Here is a 12,879-nt window from a genome sequence, read left to right as displayed (position 1 = left end):
TGTTACAAACCGATTCCCAAACGCAGATATCATCTGCGTACATTGATAGCATGACCGTGCTTGGCAGATGCTCAGTGAGAGCAATTAACGTAAGATTGAACAGCACAGGGCTGAGTACGCCACCCTGGGGGACGCCACGGTGGCTGTAATGTGGAGAGGTAGGACCGTCTTCAGTGCTCACAAACAAGGATCGCATTGACAAATAACTACGTATCCAGCGATACATCCGACCACCTACTCCTATATTTTCGAGAGCGGTGAGAACAGCTTCATGCGTAACGTTGTCATACGCCCCTTTAACGTCTAAGAACAAAGATGCGCAGAGACGCTTACGACCTTTCTCGTGTTGGACGTAAGTGACCAGGTCGACTACGTTGTCAATCGATGCTCGACCACGCTGAAAACCTGCCATGGCATCTGGGTAGATGTTGTTACACTCGAAGAACCACTCCAGGCATCCCAGAATCATCCTCTCCATAACTTTGCCTACACAACTAGCCAATGCGATCGGACGATAAGATGAGAGCTCCAACGGTGACTTGCCTGGTTTCAGAAGTGGAACTAGGCGACTTGTCTTCCAGCTTGTCGGGAGCGTTCCATCTTTCCAGGATTTGTTGTACAACTCCAAAAGGAGGATTCTCGCGCGTTCACCCAGATAACACAAGGCACTATAAGAAATTCTATCGGGCCCTGGTGCCGACGTGCGTCCACACAATGCTAGTGCTGCTCTGAGCTCCCCGATTGAAAAAGGCATATCCATGCGGGAATCCAGTGTTTCTGGACAGTTAGTCGAGGGCAATAGGCTATTGGGCACTGCGAGTGGCCAAGATACTCTGGCACAGAAGTTTTCTGCCACGTCGATGCCGCGTCTCTGTTCAGAAAGTGCGAAAGCCCTGAATGGTGACCACTGAGTGGGTTTTGTGCGGAGACCTCGCACCGTCTTCCACAATTGGGATAAAGGTTTTCGCGGGTCAAGTGACTCACAAAAACAGTCCAACGTTGTGACTCGAGTTTAATTATCCGGCGCTGAATCTTCTTTTGTATACGTCGAGCAATCCGTGTCTTCTATTGCCTCCGTGCGTCGGTATCTTCGTTCAGCACGCCGTCGGATTGCTCGAAGTCATTCTAGCTCGATGTCCGATTCCATTACTTTGGGAGAGCTGGTTAGGGTACACGTAGTATCATGTACTGTGCTTTTAATTATCTTCTCTATGTCGAGGGTTATGTTTGCCTCACATAGCTCTTCCATGCGAGACTGGAATTTCAACCAGTCCACTCTCTGAACACTATCGCGTACCTTAGCATGGGACAATCCTTCGATTTTGACGTAAGTGGGAATGTGGTCACTTCCATGCGTTTCTATGTCTGGAAACCACTCAGCATGCCTGACGAGGCCTCGTGAGACAAAGGCCAAATCAAGGCAGCTGCTATACCTTGAACCACGTAGGAACGTTGGACTGCCATTATTTAGCAAGAAAAACTGGTTGTCGGAGGCGAATGACACCTACTTTCTTCCTTTAACATTGGTCTTCGAGCTTCCCCTGATTGTATGATGGGCGTTGAAGTCGCCAATTATAATGCATGGGTGAGAACTTGCTGACAGGATACCTTGTAGTCTTGTATGGTCGAAACGGCTTGACGGAGAGAGGTAGGCACCCACAACCGTGATGGTAAGTCTCCTTTTCACTGTTATACTTATATATTGATTGTCGTCATGGGGTGACACCGGATGAAGGATGTAGGTGAGGTCGCGGCGAATGAACATCAGAACTTTGCTATTGTCCGCAGTTGTAGACAACATGAATGACTCATAACCAGAAAGTCTGATTTCTTTCTGTAAATTGGGCTCGCAGATGACAATGATGGGGAACTTATTGGTGTACACAAACCGACGGAAATCGGCGGTGCGTGACCTCAGTCCCCAGGCATTCCATTGAATAATCGCTGCCTTTCGGACCTCTTCTCTGAAACACAGTGACTGGTGAGCCATTATTTACTCAAGCGATGGGAGTACTGGACTCAAAGCGTCCAGTAATTGCAATGCACTTCTTGCTGACGGTGTGTGCATGTTGCTTAACAACAAGCGAATGGCGTTATTTAGGGTCGCAAAAGAGCTATCACTTGCTGATCTGTGTTCCGCAAGTCCACCATTGCAGCAGCTTGCTCTGAAGAAGACGGCTTCTGCTGCGGCTCTTCTGAGCGTTGTGTACGTGTAAGTGGAGGCCACTCTTCTGTAGAGACTTGCCTGCCCCTTTGCTCTTTTCCAACGTCTGTGTTTGCCGTGCTTGAAACTGCAACTGGCGATCTTTCCTGATGCGTCCACTTATTGCCTGAAGTTGGCGCTGTTCGACGTGAAGACCTTCGACGGCGACGTCGTCTTCGCCGGATTTTCTCAGCAGCTTCTTTGTGGGTTGAGCTGTCTCGTACCATTTGCTTCAGAATAGAAAATTCTTTCTTTATGTGCGGACATTCTTTCGAAGAAGCCTTGTGAGCACCCTGACAGTTAGGACACTTCAGTGTGGTAGCGTTACAGTTGTCTTCCGCGTGTGGTTCGGCGCACCGGGGGCACGCTGCGGAGCTCCTGCAAACACCCTTTACATGACCGATATTCTGACAATTGAAGCGTTGCACAAGTTTAGGAATGAACGGTCGAACTTGTTGACGAAAGTGGCCAACCTTCACGTATGCGGGAAGACAGTCACCTTTGAACGTTACTCTCACACAGCGTGTGTTACCAAGTCGTCCAACGCTGACAAAGACGTTGTCTTGACTCGCTGGTTTTATACATATTGGAAGGTCTGCGTTTGGGATTTCCGTGTTAATGTCGTCAATGACTCCTGATGTGGTCGCATCATCGGCTGGTATGATGGACCTAAATGCAATGTTTTCCAGTTGTGCTGCTTGTCGCAGGGTGCTCAGCGCACTCAGGTGTACCACATCGACAGCCAGGAGGTTTCTTCTTGTATTAAGCCGTACTTCTTTAATCTCCTTCGGCACAGTGTTCTCGAAATAGAGCGAAAGCGCTTGCCTGTTCAGAGCACACAGGCTTTCGGTAACGTTCTTTGGCAAGAACAGGATGGAATGGGGCCATCGCTGAGGCGCCGTTTTCACGATGGCTGTACTTGACACCGGCGATGGATTGATGATCCATCGCTTGGCCTTGCGGTGCAGGACAGGTTGAAAGCCGTCGTCTGAGGACTCATCGCAGGATGCAGAGTACAGCTCAGTGTCATCGCTCTCACTGGAAGTGTTTCCTCACTTCCTCGAGGTAGTGGCCGCGGTCGAACCGGAGTCGGACGTCACCTCGTTAGGTTGTACATTCATTACCGCAACGTACGGGGCAATACACCCCACAACTGCAGCGAAAAGTCCAGAAAAGCACTGAGACAAGCGAGATGTGTTCTACAAAAAATAACTTCGTCTTCCTCCCCATCACATGAAATTAGAACATCTTATTATGTTGACGGGGTGGCTGAATTCTCCGTAGAGCCGATATCACGAGCAGCCTTGGACATGTGTGCTAGAGAGTTACGTACAAAGTTGTCGTGGAGTACTTCAGGTGCCATGAAAGCAACTTGATGTTCCATAAACGTGCTCACATTCCACGTGGTACTCCTGCAACACGGTAATGAGAATAGTACATGGAGATGATAAAAGCCTGTATTCATGACTCCGTTTGACTTGACTCTGAACGCCATGTAACATTCATTATTATGTGGAAAAGTTGTGTTTTTATGAAAAACACTTAGAGTTATGATGCCAGTTGATTTACCTCACGCTGATTACGATGCGCACTTAAGTGACTGACAAGTTCCGGGCACATAATGTTAACGCAAAGAAAGCATGAATAAAATGATTATTAGTTTGTGGGGCATGAAGGCGCTCCTGTTAGTGCTTTCATCAGTTCATTCACCCCTACAAGTTTATGTGCTGTTTGTAAAGATCTCAAAAAGAATACAAAGAAAGCATTCCAGGAATTCGTACGTAGAAGACAATTACCCATTGTAATAAGTGCGAGGGTAGTTTATCAAAGTGTCTCATTTTGCGGCATCTTTACAGCCTGCAACGCCAGTGCACTGTTGTTTCGACGAAGACATGATGAACGTGCCTTAACACGTGCGGAAGTTTGAATTCTATAGTTGAACATGCCACAAAACAGTCATAGTTTAACATCAAGTTTCATGTTTTCGCTCTTCTGCCGCACTCTGAGCTGACTGGTCTCCCTTTCAGGTCAACCAAATATCTCAGGACCATGGAGACGAAGCGGATGCTGTCATCATCCGTCACCTGGATGAAATTTTTGGCGGTTAGGAAATGGAACAAGTATGGGTGCTTCTCCAGAATGCCTCGTAACACATGGCAAATGAGTGTGTTTATTTGATGCTCTTTGTGACCACATATACTCAGTGTGCCTTGGCAAAACAAATGCCATTACAATAGCTGCTACATGCTCCTTTTTCTTAGTATGTTAGTGTATGGCACGAGCTGTACTATAAAATCCACTCACATGAGTATGCTTACCAAATGCTGCACATAACTGCATGACAAAAGCTTTTTCGCTTACAATAAATGTGTATCTGTCGTCGTGTTTACTTTCTCTTAGTTTACTTCATTAATAAATGGTAAAACTCGCTGGAGTATATATAATAATTGACGCTTTTTTTCGCCATACAATAAACTTGACAAGCCCAGTGACCATATAGTGTGTCACGCAACTAGATGTATTAATTAGCCTGCTTTTTTGTAAAAGAAATATTTACAAATAAAGTTGAACTTGATACTCAGTCACACTTGTACTTACTTGAAGGACTCACTGGCACTCAATGAAAAGCCATGTATCATAATCCATAATTCCAGACTCAAGGCAGACGAGTAGTGACTCCGTATGCGGTAGCCGTCAATGAAGAAGTTGGGATTCGGTGGTGTGGCGGTTGCAGTGCGATAATAAGTTAACGGAGCTCAAAAACTCAACGGTGAAAAGGCTGGATCTTTGTTGTGTTATGTCCGACTGTGAATTGGTACGTGATAAAAAACACTCAATTCCAACCATCCCACATAAACCCCGGCGACTTTCCCACTTTTCCTATAGGCCCAGACGCCCGAGAAGACGGAAGACCTAGTGCTGCTATGATAGTTGCGTCCCAACATGTCAATCGGTCACCCTTTTAGTGCAACAGTCCCAACACTTGGCTTCTGCAGCTCAAGGCACACTTTTGTCAATGGCAAATTACCAGGCAATGAACCAAGCAATGGCGTCTGTTTTGCTCTTGACCTCCGGACGTAGCCGAATAATGCACTGATATTTTATCGCTGCTGCACGCACACCATCCCTAAAGTACATTGAAGGCCGTTACCATTATCCACAAGTCGTATTCTGAAAACCGAATACATCAACAGCTCATCACGGCTGCAGGGCGCGGGGATAATCACCCGTCGAAATTCCTAGAACACATGCGCAAGTTAATCGCCGGGCTCTCCGCCTTTCAAAATAAGTTGTTTCATCAGTAGCTCCAGAAGTGCACAGCAGTTCATGTTCATTGTCCTTCAGGCTGCAGGAAATGTAGCAGTAGGCACACTCACTGAAATGGCTGATCGATTGGCGGCCTACTCGCGAGCTCACAGCCTGCACGCCTTTGCCACACCGCAGCCGGCCAGTGCTGCAGACTCTGCACTCGTGAGAATCAAAAACTGTTTGGGCACCATTGTGAGGCATTTTGATAACTTTGTACCGTTGCATTGCCAACCATAATCTACTCTTTACTTGTACAGTCGCTCCTTGACGCCCCCACGCTCTACTGGAACTTTGGTCAACAGAAGCGCCGCGAGAAAAGTCATCCTTCATTGTAAGCTGGTGCCACCGCCTATTTCATGCCTTGTCTCGCGTGGACACTAACCCATGCTCCTGGTGAGGAAATTCTGGGACGGGCTTTTGACCATGGCAGGTGGGGCTAGTCTGAAATCTTTGCGCAAGGCAATGTATTGATAAAATCACTGGCACTGCTGCTGGTTGACAGAAGGGCCAAACTTAAAGTCATGCCGACCTCGTGTGCACATCGACATCACAACGGACAGACCTAACCCTTCCATGCAATCGTGGATTCTGCCATCCACTTATACCACTTATGTCCTCTTACTATTGACCGCTGGCTTTGAAACGTGACGCTACGATACTGAGTTCGTTGTGGCTTGGTGTGGTTTTTGCCAACTCACTCAGCTACTATATTGTAAAGGCTGGCTCACCCAACAACGGCCGCTACAATTGCGTAGGAACTCCTGATCATGCTCTGAGATGATGTCCGCATTTCGAACATAATCACCTAGATTATTCTGTCTTTACTCGGAACATATCTCGGGTTGTAGGTATCACAGTAAATCAGCCGAAAACGTCACACAAGTCCTTCTACAGTTCTTCAAAGCAACATCACTCGGCGACCATCGACGAAAACTTCAACTGTTTATGTAGTGTGCAATGCAGTTTTCAATATTCCTCCTTCTACTCCCTCAGTCCCCTCTCCGCATGTGTGGGATAGCCAAATTCAAATGATCTGTTAACCTTCCTATCTTTCCTAATCTCAGTATCTCTCTCTACTTGCTGACTTTCCCTTCATTGCGAAGCCACACACCGCAGATTAACCACTGAAATCACCGTCGCTGACCGCATTGTGAGAACTGGACCTCCTATTTTTACATAGCCCCATCAGCTACTTGGAGAGTGCTTCTCGATTGCCCACCACGCGGTTAAGCACAGGCTTGAGCTTAGAAACTTCTTGAACAGGCTTGAACTTCCTAAAGCAACTGGGCGCATCGACACTCAACATAGGGCCGAGGAAAAGTCTCGGTGACGGGCGCCCATGTGGGGATTACCGACAGCTGATCGCCCATACAATACCAGACGGCTACTCACCTTCTTTTATACAGTACTTCAAACTTTGTCTGAAGGCTCAATATTCTCTAATACTGACTTCTGAACTACCCGCCGACATTTCGAAGACGGTCATAAACACCCGACCCTATCCGGCCTGTTCGACTACGTAAGGATGCGGTTTATATTGTGCGATTCTGCAACCAAAATGGTTTAGCTAATTCTTTTAGCTAGCCAAGTAAGCTAGTGGCACAAAAAATGGCAGATCCCACGTTACTGTACAAATTGATGTTTTGCGAAGCATGCGAAAGAAAGATGACTGCTTTGCAATTTTTCTTGAAAAAATATTTAGGACCTGGAACTAAAATATGTACAAATGAACACACAGGCATACGTTAAACAGCTGCACATTTTTTATACGACGAGCTATTTACAGTTTTGTTACGGTGCCAATTGTAACACGGATATCAGCAATACAAGAAGCCGTAGGCTAATACGAATGGCTGATATTAGAATTTTAGCCATAGACACTGCTACATAAACAGGCTTATGTAGATAAAACCTAACAATAATAGACATCAAACTGACATGACGGTTGTATCATATGATTACATGCGTAATGTTTTAGGGGCGAAGCTCCTTAAAGCGGCACCCGTTCGTCCCTCGTAGTATGTAACATGTCTTACGCTTTGACCTCTAAGAGGGTGCCGGTGGGAGATTTCTCCTCTGCTTTGTTGAACAATAAAAAAATCGCAGCGTTTGCGTTAACTAAAAACCAAATTTTTCTGTCTCTCATTCCCCATTAGCAGCCATTGACATGTTCCAGTAGGCAACGTTAGTAGAAGTAGAAGTGTAAGTGTTAGCTAAAAGCCGACTTCTGCTGTCTCTCATTCCCAGTAGCAGCCATTGCTTACCTCCGTGATTAATGTTCAAAACGCCGTTGATTGATGAAAAAAACCAACGAAAGACGCCAGATGTTTTCTCAAAGCAAAACGAAAAAACGCCAGATGTTTCTAAAGCAAAACGAAAAGACGCCAGCTGCTTATCGAAAGACGCCAGGTGTTTTCTAAAGCAATAGTTTTATAATCAAAACCATATCAAAAAATCAAATCATAAAATTTATCACGCCAATTCAACGCTCAAAAATTCGACGCTTTTTCCTCCCAGTTATCATTCGACAAGAAACGACCATCAGTTCAAGGTTGGCGTACCCAGCAGCCGGACAAACTATTATTTCAACTCATTTATTCCTAAAACCAGCTCGGACTGGAACCACCTCCCCACCTGCATTGCTTCAATAATTAATCCAGCCAATTTCAAGGTGGCTATTAGTGGACATATTACCTGAATTTTTTTTCCGCGAATTCCGCGGTTTTGTGTAAATCCTGCTCGGTTGTTCCCGTGTACGGCAAATGTTTTTTTGCGCCTTTTGATTTCTCCTTTCTGTTGTTTGTTTATTTTCCAGTTTATGCGGATATTTCAAATATGTTTCATATGTGTAACCACACTCCTGCTGCATTGTATACCTGTAGAGTGTTTAACCCCCACTCCTCTCTGTAATGCCCTTGGGCCCTGAGAGTAAATACATAAATAAATAAATAAATATCGCGATACAGGTTTGCACTTGACGTTGCTCGTTGCCTTCGGTGTGTGCTCGTATGGATAAGGATGCCGAAAGTAGAATAAACTTTTTTCTAGAACTCGAGGTGGTTAAAGGTGGGAAATAGACCCAAAGCGCAAACCGTTAGATGTGTGCGTGTGCCACCTCTCGTTCAGTCCTTGGAATGTCCACTGAATGGCGGTGCTTCTATATAGGGAATATATGATAAAAATATCGGAGATGGTGGTACTTGGAGCGTTCAATAGAAGGACGAACGGACAAACAGACAGATGCATGGATGGATGCATGAACGGACGCAGGGGTGGATGCATGGAAGAACCCATAGCGGACGCACGAACAGACGCACGAACAGACACATGTACGGACGGGCGGATGGACGCATGGACGGTGACACAGACGGACGCATGGACGGACGGAAGCAAGAACGAATGGACGGACGAATACTTCGCCCCACTCTCCATTATTGACTCCGTGGATATGCTGCCAATGTTTTTCATATCCGTATAGGATAGTTGAGATGACAAAGTAATTCTACAGAACATTGTAACCGAGCCGAAATAGCGAGCCTGAAGTCATAAAAAGAAATATCAGCTCCGAAGGATTCAAATTCCTTTCAGTGACAAAAGAGGAAGTAAAGAAAGGCCTGTAAAAAATGCAAATAGACAAAGCCTCTGGTGAGCATAAGCTGAAAATGGACCTGTTGAAAGATGACGGACAAATTGTGCAAGAAAACCAGGCCCCCGGTATACAAAGTGTCTCTTTGTGGGAAGATTACCAGAATCTTGGAAGAACGCTATCACCTTAATCCTTAAGAAAGGAGACTTCAAGGACTTGCAAAACCACAGGCTGGTCAGCTTATTGTCAGTTCTATAAAACTATCCACTGAATCACACTCGCCGTCAAGAACTTCGGTTCATTACTCCACTTTACAGCTGTTATGCAAGACTTCGTGACGTTACGCTACATTGCTGTGTTGGTTGTGGCTTAGCGTAGCCTTTACCAATTCATTCTTTTATCGCACTGGTATGGCCGACTCCTCCAACTGTGATAATTGCAATTGCTCAGAAACTTTGGACGAAATCATTTGCCATTATTATGATATTTCGGACGATTGCCGAACTCTCCATTGTGGCTTAAGGGGACTTGACTGATCAACCGTTTATTATGAAGAAGATCTTAATTGTGTGGCCTTCTTGCCCAGAAACAACACGAGTCCTTCTACAATGCATAAACAATGGAAATTAATGTGCATAAACCTGAAGTTCTGCGCAGCAGCCTTGGCAGTAAACAGAGATATGTCATAGGTGGAAAGACGGTGGAAGTTGTAAAGAATAGGGTCTACTTAAGACAGGTAGTAAGCGCGGTGCCGTACTATGAGAGTAAAATAATTTAAAGGATAGGGATGGGATAGTTCACACTCAGCATGCATTCTCAAATAATGAATGAAAAACTACCACTAACCCAAAACAGCAAGGTATATATTAGTTGCCTCTTGCCGGTACACACATACCGAGCAGAAACATAGAGGGTTAATGTTAGTGTTTAACTTCCGTTGACGGTGACACAGAGACTGATGAAAAGCATATTGATTGGTGCAGCCTTAATAGGCAAAAAGATAGCAGAGTGGGTCAGGACACCAACTGAAGTTAAGAATGTCATCGTTGAAATCAAGGAGAAAGAAGACTGATTCCTCTATTTAGGAACTGTTATAACACAAAAGTGAGACGTGTTTTTTAGGTATATGAGCGTCTACTGCGCATTACTTTAGCAACAGTAACAAATTTCAAAGTCGCGCTAAAATGGCTAGCAGATCGAAACTTTCAGCGCACACCTCAAGCAGAAAGCACGCATGAATTACGCATACAAACGACGATAGTGGATTAGCAACTGCCACCGGTTGACGCTTAAAGCACACAGTTCAAACAGAAAAAAGTGGCAGATTCCACGTATAGTGGGAATCGATGATATGCGAAACACGAATGGCAAATCTTGATATGCCACTTTAAAATCAGCAAAACGTTACCAGGTGGAGGTAAATGATGCCGTACATGACTTCCATGTCATAATTATCATGTTTGGATGTGTATTTTATCTTCTTTATCTATTCACGTCACGCCATACTAAATTTAGTATATGTGGAAGTAACGAAATGGCCGCAGCACACTATGAACGTGGTATGTTGTCATGTCCTTACATGACACGCGAGTCAGAATTATCATGTTTGCACCAGTCATATAATTTGTCATTAATGAACGTCACGTAACACCAAATTTGGTATACGTGGAGCTCGCAAAATGGCCTTGAGCGCATCCTGAAGAGCCCAACATATTTCAACGTAGCATTGACGCACGTGCACGCTGGGCACCGTGACGCTACGTTACCAAAACGCGAGCACTCTATTGTCTGACGCCAGGCGCGACCAGCGTCCGTTGGCGCGGCCCGACCGCAACTGGTGCGAAATGCAACATGCTGCATTTCGCACCGATGCATTACCCAGCCAACATTGCGTCTCCCTCTTTTCGTGACGGAGGGACACCGGATGCGCTGAAAGGCGCATGCGCAAAGCAACGCAGCGCGGTGCGTGCCTACGAGTATATAGAAGGACCGGCACTTAGCGTGGCAATGCCGGCGTGACGCAACGAATTGAACGCCGGTGAGCGCACGCACCACTTCACGTCGAAATGTATCGGCGCCTTGACTATGGCGTGAAGTCATGTTCTCACATGACACGTATCTTATGTTTATTTATTTATTTATTTATTCAAAATACCTTACAGGCCCACTGAGGGGCATTGAGTAAGGGGGGCATCAGCATACAAACGAAATAACAATAAAGGAGAAAAGCAGACGAAAAAATATATACATATATAAAAGATTACAAAAATCAAGGTGCAACAGCGTTATACAATGCTAGAGTGCAACAAAATCAGGTTTTCACGAAAAATTTCACGGTTACAAATGAATACAACATGATCCGGAAGGCCGTTCCAATATGCAATGGCTCGAGGTAGTGATGATAAGTTAAATGCCTGCGTGTCCAATGAATGCGCATAAAACTACGGGCATTGTGAATGCGCTGGGAAGTGCGCGCAGGAGAATAATGTGGCAAACAGTGAATTTCGTTACTATAAATGTACCTATGAAACAGACATAAAAAAGCAATGTTGCGGCGTATTTCTAGTGACTGAAATGCAAGGTCTTGTTTATTAAGGTAATACTTGAATGATAGTCGTTGTTTCCGGAGATGAATCTCGCTGCCCTATTCTGGACGGCTTCCAGCATACGTACCAAGTAATCTTGATATGGTGACCATGTGGATGATGCATACTCTAGCTGTGGGCGAACATAAGTATTATATGATAATGCGCGTACGTTAGAAGGACCGTTGCGCATTGCGCAAGTTTCTGCGGAGATATCCGAGAGATTTAGATGCTTTCGATGAGACAGCTGCTATATGCGTAGTCCAGGATAGATCCGATGTAAGGTGAACGCCTAAATATTTGTAAGATGGTGTAGCTGACACAACGGCGTTATTAATCTTATAGTTAAATGCTGAATTGTTATGCTTTCGAGTGAACGAGATTAACTTGCATTTAGAGGCGTTAAGGGACATCTGCCAAGTTTCGCAGCACCGGAAGGTTAGGTCAAGGTCATTTTGGAGAGCGGAATGATCATTAAAACATTTATTGTTGCGGTATATGGCGCAATCGTCAGCGAACAACCTAACTGTGGATGAAAGGTTATCGGCCAAATCATTAATGTATAATAGAAAATGTAATGGACCCATTACACTGCCTTGGGGAACACCAGATGTGACGTCGCAAAGGTTAGATGAAATGTCGTTGATCACCGTAAGTTGCTGACGCGAAGACAGGAAGCTTCGTAGCCAAGACAAGATTAATGAATCAATACGGAGTGCGGCCAATTTAGACATTAAACGACAATAAGAAACAGTATTGAATGCCTTGGCGAAATCAAGGAAGAGGCAATCAGTTTGTTCGTTAGCGTTCATATTAATTTGAAGGTCAGTCGCGAATTCGAATAACTGGGTGTCACATGAGTAGCCTTTTCTAAAGCCATGCTGATGGAAGAAGAAGTTGTGCGATTCAAGGTGATCGTAGATATGAGAAGCCACAATATGTTCCAGTAGTTTGCAAGAGATGCATGTAAGTGAAATGGGTCGATAATTACGGGGCGAGTGCCTGTCACCGGACTTAAATACGGGAATCCCCTTACCAATCTTCCAATCCTTGGGCAGTTCGCCTGATGATAGCGACTGGTTAAATAAGAGACAGAGGAAGTGGCTGGAAATATCTGTGGTGTTTTTCGGTATTTTAGAGTTAATGTTATCAATACCTGATGAAGTAGAAACCTTAATATTCGTGATGAGTTGGGC

The 12,879-nt window shown here is 45.1% G+C and overlaps 1 long non-coding RNA gene across 1 annotated transcript in view; it reads left to right on the top strand.

Moving 5' to 3' along the window:
* LOC119179673 (uncharacterized) overlaps nucleotides 1-4,784 on the top strand; it is a 48,609-nt gene extending 43,825 nt beyond the window's left edge. The window contains exon 2 of the long non-coding RNA XR_005110848.2: nucleotides 4,231-4,784. This is a non-coding gene — a long non-coding RNA (uncharacterized LOC119179673). The remainder of the gene's footprint in view (nucleotides 1-4,230) is intronic.
* Nucleotides 4,785-12,879: the final 8,095 nt, after the last annotated feature.

Source organism: Rhipicephalus microplus, chromosome 7 (assembly GCF_043290135.1).
Source record: "Rhipicephalus microplus isolate Deutch F79 chromosome 7, USDA_Rmic, whole genome shotgun sequence".
Lineage (NCBI taxonomy): Eukaryota > Metazoa > Arthropoda > Arachnida > Ixodida > Ixodidae > Rhipicephalus > Rhipicephalus microplus.
This window is presented reverse-complemented; position numbering and strand designations above follow the sequence as displayed.